Source organism: Delphinapterus leucas, chromosome 1 (assembly GCF_059928025.1).
Source record: "Delphinapterus leucas isolate spDelLeu-1000000601 "Yukka" chromosome 1, BTC_Dleu_Yukka2, whole genome shotgun sequence".
In the NCBI taxonomy this organism is placed as follows: Eukaryota; Metazoa; Chordata; class Mammalia; order Artiodactyla; family Monodontidae; genus Delphinapterus; species Delphinapterus leucas.
In genome coordinates, this window is record NC_143129.1 from 157,909,776 (window position 1) to 157,915,840 (window position 6,065).

Below are 6,065 nucleotides of genomic sequence, written 5' to 3' on the forward strand. Positions count from 1 at the left end.
GTCACTGCTGCTATGGGAAGAATGGATCAGGGAAGCTGGTAAGACCAGATGCTCAGAGTTATCTTATCTCTAGGCAAACTCTCCTCCATCTCTTTACTTTCCCCAAAACATCAGGATGCCCTGAAAACTTTCATCAGAGAAAAACTAAAATTTTCTATTACTTTATCAATCAAAACAATTTGATTCTCTGTCTAAAGCTCTTTCCTTCTAAGCCATGCCTGAGGAGATTTGACTTTCATAAACAAAAAAGTTCATTAAGGTATTTTTCCTAAACAAACTCTCAGTTCTTTCTCTAGAAGGAATTCTGCCTTCCTCCTAAGCTAATTTTCTCAACCTATATCCCATTTGTAATAATTTTTCTTACTTTAACTTACTTAAATTTTCTTATTTTAACACATATTTTACAAAGGAGCAAACTGAGAGTTAGAAAAATAAACTCCTTCATCTAGGGAGTAGTAGAGCTGGGATTTTTAACCTAGATCGCTATGATTCAAGAGCCTTAGTACTATCAGAGTTTTTGCTTATGTTATATATTATAATCCTCAGAAAACCCCATCAGGATAAGTATTAACATAATCATTTTTCAAAAAATGATGAAACAGAGTCTCAAGTTGATGAAAGAAAGGCTCAAGATTACCCAGTTAATTGTGATCATTGTGCCTTTGTTCAAATTCTCCTCATCTTCATCTCTGCACTATGCAAATAGCCTTCTTGCCTTATAGTCTAACCTTAGTTAATTTGATCCTTCACCCCACTCTTCGGAGAGAGCTTTCTAAATGGCAAATCTGGTTGACTAGCTCTCCTGATTAAAAACCCTTTAGTGGCTCTCCATGATCTATGACAATCCTTCTCAAAATTTCCCATCTAGAGAGAGATTGCCTAGTCTGGTGGTTAAGCACACAGACTATGGGACCAGAATGACTGGATTTAAATCTTTTAAAGCTTTAAAAGAGCTTTACCACTTACTATCTGTATGACTTTTATCATGTAACTTAACCTCTCTGTGTAAAATGTGTATGATAATTATATTAAATCCACCTATTTCATAGGATTTTTGTGAAGCTGAACTGAGGTAATGCCTGTAATATATTTAGAATAGCTCTTGGCACTCAGTGAGCGATAGACAATTAATGCTCTTCACTAAGTATCTCTGGCTTTCTGCCTTCTGGGTGCATGGTAGGGTTTTATTTCATGGCCCTCTTAAGGTTGAATGTGGCCAATGAGTTTGAGCAGAAAGGATATGTGTCACTTCATGCCTGAAGCATTTATTTACTGCTTTGAGACTTCTCAGATTCTTTTTCCCTCTGGCATGGAAACCATCAACGTTCAAGATGGTGGTTGTCTTAGTACCATAACAGAATACCATAGACTGGGTGGCTTATAAACAGAAATTTATTTCTCACAGTTCTGGAGACTGGGAAGTACAAGATCAAGGTACCAAAAGATTCTGTGAGAGCCCGCTTCCTGGTTCACAGCAGGGGACTTAGCACTGTGTCTTCACGTGGTGGAAGGGGCTATAGAGCTCTCTGGGGTCCCTTCATAAAGGCACTAATCCCATTCATGAGGACTCCACCCTTATGACCTAATCAATTTCCAAAGGCAGAACTTCCTAATACAATCACGTTAGGGGGCAGGATCTCAACATATGAATTTGGGGAATTATGGACTTAAACATTCAGTCCATAACAGTGGTTGCTCTATTATCCTAAATTCCTGAGTAGCTAATAAGTGAGAGCCCGCTGCCAACCCATAAAGGATATGTAGCATGAGCAAGAAATTAGCTTTCTTTGTGTTAAGCCACTGAATTTTGTTTACCCCCAGGCATAACGGAGCCTATCCCAACTGATACATCAAGTATTAGCTGCTATTATTATTATTGTTATTATTATTATTAATAATAACAGAGGAGAGAATTCCCTGGCGGTCCAGTGGTTAGGACTCCATGCTTCCATTGCAGGGTGCATGGGTTCGATCCCTGATCGGGGAACTAAGATCCTAGGTGGCGTGGCAAAAAAAAAAAAGCAGAGGAAAGTGAATGCATATCCCAGGGTCTGAGAATATGGCCAAAGCAAACTTCTCCTATCCCCAAGGACATATATTTGTTTTTGAAGTCTTGAATTTTTCCTTGACAATTCTTGCAAAAATGTTCCCTCTATTCCATAATCTGACTGTGTTATCTTGTCATAAAACTATTTCACATTAGCTACTGCCAGAGAGAAGAGTTCCCTCTCTGTCTCAGTGGCTACTGGATACAGTTTGGTTGCATTATACCTATGGAATTCAGAAAATTGGGATGAATTGAAGAGATCTGACACCACATATACTCAACTGCCAGGTGATTTCTCTTCTTGATCTTTGTATCAGAATATTTTGAAACCCCAACTCACATAAATAAAAGTACAAAATAGAAACTTGTTTTTAAACTGTTATATTAGAATAGTCACTGTGGTAAAATGCCCAGAATACTACCAAAAAAATGGTATGGTGAATATTTTGGGACTGTTGCTATGGGAGAATATCATTAGTATATCTTCTTGCTAAGAGATCACATCTTCTGAGTCACATATTGAAATAAAGCAGTTTCTAATCCACTGGTCAGACACTTTACCAATTCAGGGTAATACTCAATAAAATGACCTTCATCAAGAAAGCTGAGGTAACCAAAAGGACCTACAGTACAGCACAGGGAACTCTACTCAATACTTTATAATAACCTATATGGGAAAAGAATCTGAAAAAAAATAGATATATGTATATGTAAAATGAAATCACTTTTCTGTACACCTGAAACTAACACAACATTGTAAATCAACTATACTCCAATGTAAAATAAAAATTGAAAATAAAAGCTGGATAATTAGGTTCTCCATTTTATTGCTAGCTCTGTACTATTTGTCACATGTAAATGAACTAAGGGTCTCAAGTGAACTCAGAGTCTATTCAATAACTCTCTTCGGCCAACTCTCAATTTTTTTTCTCAGTGTAGAGAATTTGTGATTATTTAAAAGTTTCCCCTGCCTTGCAGTGGATTGCAGATCCACTGCCTTGCAAATGTATATCTGCTCCAGAAGCCAACTCTTTGAGCTCTGAGGCTGAGCTACATGCCCCTCCTCTCCTGCTCCACTTCCCATTTGTCTATTTCCACAACCTGAGACTCTAGGAAGAGCCTCGATTTTCCATTGCTGATGGAGCGCACTGTGAGAAAGCTGTGTCTCTGTCAACAGCACTATTTCTTGCTGTCCATAGCATTTCTCAGGACTCCAGGTGATCAGTGGTGGTTCCTTGCAAGGACAGAGAGGATGGCCTCTCCCCAGCTCTGTCACACATTGTCATCTGGGCCCCATATGACTGGTGTGCAGTCTCACAAAGTCTTTCTTTTCTTTTTTTAAAATTTATTTATGTTTGGCTGCGTTGGGTCTTCGTTGCTGCATGCGGGCTTTCTCTGGTTGCAGCGAGCTGGGGCTACTCTTCGTTGCGGTGCACAGGCTTCTCACTGCGGTGGCTTCTCTTGTTGCAGAGCACGGGCTCTAGGCTCGCGGGCTTCAGTAGTTGCAGCATGCAGGCTCAGTAGTTGTGGATTGTGGGCTCTAGAGTGCGGGATCAGTAGTTGTGGCACACGGGCTTAGTTGCTCTGCAGCATGTGGGATCTTCCTGGACCAGGGCTTGAACCCATGTCCCCTGCATTGGCAGGCGGATTCTTAACCACCAGGGAAGTCCTCACAAAGTCTTTCTTAAAGGCAGCTTAGCTGGGTTTGAACCTCTCCCTCTAACCTAAGGACTCAGGCCCATTGCCCAGGGACCTGAAGAGTCTGAGGGGAACAGACTTCAATGCCATATAAACTCACCATTTTCCTCAAGACAACTTGAGCTCCCTACCGCTACTAAACATCTCTGTTCTCCCTTCTCTCTCTTAGTTTCACAATAAAACCTCCCATGACTATCAACCAGTACGAATCTGGGAGGGGAGGCAGAGTTGTCTGTACTAGCAGTGTCTGAATCCCAGCCTAACTCACCATCACTACAATCATGCTATGTTGCCTGCAGGTGCATAACAGTGACCAGACATCACATGTGAGCAGTTGCATTGCAACTATGTAATGATGCAGGGGAGTGGGCACAGATATTCATATTTCTTGCATTTTCAAGGCCTAGGAGGGATCCAGCAAGTATACCTGGCCTGGCCTACTCTGTGGACCCTGTTGTATAATAACAGAAACTTACCCCTCACCAAATAGCAGAACACTGGGGCAAAGAGAAGATCATAAGTTTCCAGAAAGGAAAAACAAGTCACATAAAAAGGATCAAGAATCAGGATGGCACAGAGTTCTCAACAGCAACTCTGACAGGGAACAATGGAAATTGCCTCCAAAATCCCAAGGAAAAGGAGTTGCCAGCCCAGATCCACCAGAGGGCAGACAGCAGAAGCAAGAAGAACTACAATTCTGCAGCCTGTGGAAGGAAAACCACACTCACAAAGAGATAGACAAAGTGAAAAGGAGAGGACTTTGTACCAGATGAAGGAACAGGATAAAACCCCAGAAAAACAACTAAAGATGATACAGGACCTCAGAAAAAGAATGGAGGCAAAGATCAAGAAGGTGCCAGAAATATTTAACAAAGACCTAGAAGAATTAAAGAACAAACACCTAGAAGTATTAAAGAACAAACAAACAGAGATGAACAATACAATAACTGACATGAAAAATACACTAGAAGGAATCAATAGCAGAATAACTGAGGCAGAAGAACGGATAAGTGACCTGGAAGACAGAAGGGTGGAATTCAGTGCTGTGGATCAGAATAAAGAAAAAAGAATGAAGACAGCCTAAGAGACCTCTGGGACAACTAAATGCAACAACATTCGCATTATAGGGGTCCCAGAAAGAGAAGAGAGAGAGAAAGGACCCGAGAAAATATTTGAAGGGATTATAGTCGAAAACTTCCCTAACATGGGAAAGGAAATAGCCACCCAAGTCCAGGAAGTTCAGAGAGTCCCAGGCAGGATAAACTCAAGGAGAAACATGCAGAGACACGTGGTAATCAAACTGACAAAAATTAAAGACAAAGAAAAATTATTGAAAGCAACAAGGGAAAAACAACAAATAACATACAAGGGAATTTCCATAAGGGTAACAGCTGATTTCTCAGCAGAAATCCTACAAGCCAGAAGGGAGTGGCACGATATACCTAAAGTGATGAAAAGGAAGAACCTACAACCAAGATTACTCTACCCGGGAAGGATCTCATTCAGATTCGATGGAGAAATCAAAAGCTTTACAGACAAGCAAAAGCTAAGAGAATTCAGCACCACCAAACCAGCTCTACAACAAATGCTAAAGGAACTTCTCTAAGTGGGAAACACAAGAGAAGAAAAAGACCTACAAAAACAAACCCATAAAAATTAAGAAAATGATAATAGGAACATACATATTGATAATTACCTTAAACATGAATAGATTAAATGCTCCAACCAAAAGACACAGGCTCGCTGAATGGATACAAAAACAAGACCCATATATATGCTGTCTACAAGAGACCCACTTCAGACCTAGGGACACATACAGACTGAAATTGAGGGGATGGAAAAAGATACTCCATGCAAATGGAAATCTAAGAAAGCTGGAGTAGCAATACTCATATCAGATAAAATAGACTTTAAAATACTGTTACAAGAGGCAAGGAAGGACACTAGATAATGATCAAGGGATCAATCCAAGAAGAAGATATAACAATTATAAATATATACACACCCAGCATAGGAGCACCTCAGTACATAAGGCATCTGCTAACAGCTATAAAACAGGAAATTGGGCTTCCCTGGTGGCGCAGTGGTTGAAAGTCTGCCTGCCGATGCAGGGGACACGCGTTCGTGCCCTGGTCCGGGAAGATACCACATGCCACGGAGCGGCTGGGCCTGTGAGCCGTGGCCTCTAAGCCTGCGTGTCTGGAGCCTGTGCTCCGCAACGGGAGAGGCCACAACAGTGAGAGGCCCACGTACCGCAAAAAAAAAAAACAGGAAATCGACAGTAACACAATAATAATGGAGGACTTCAACACCTCACTTA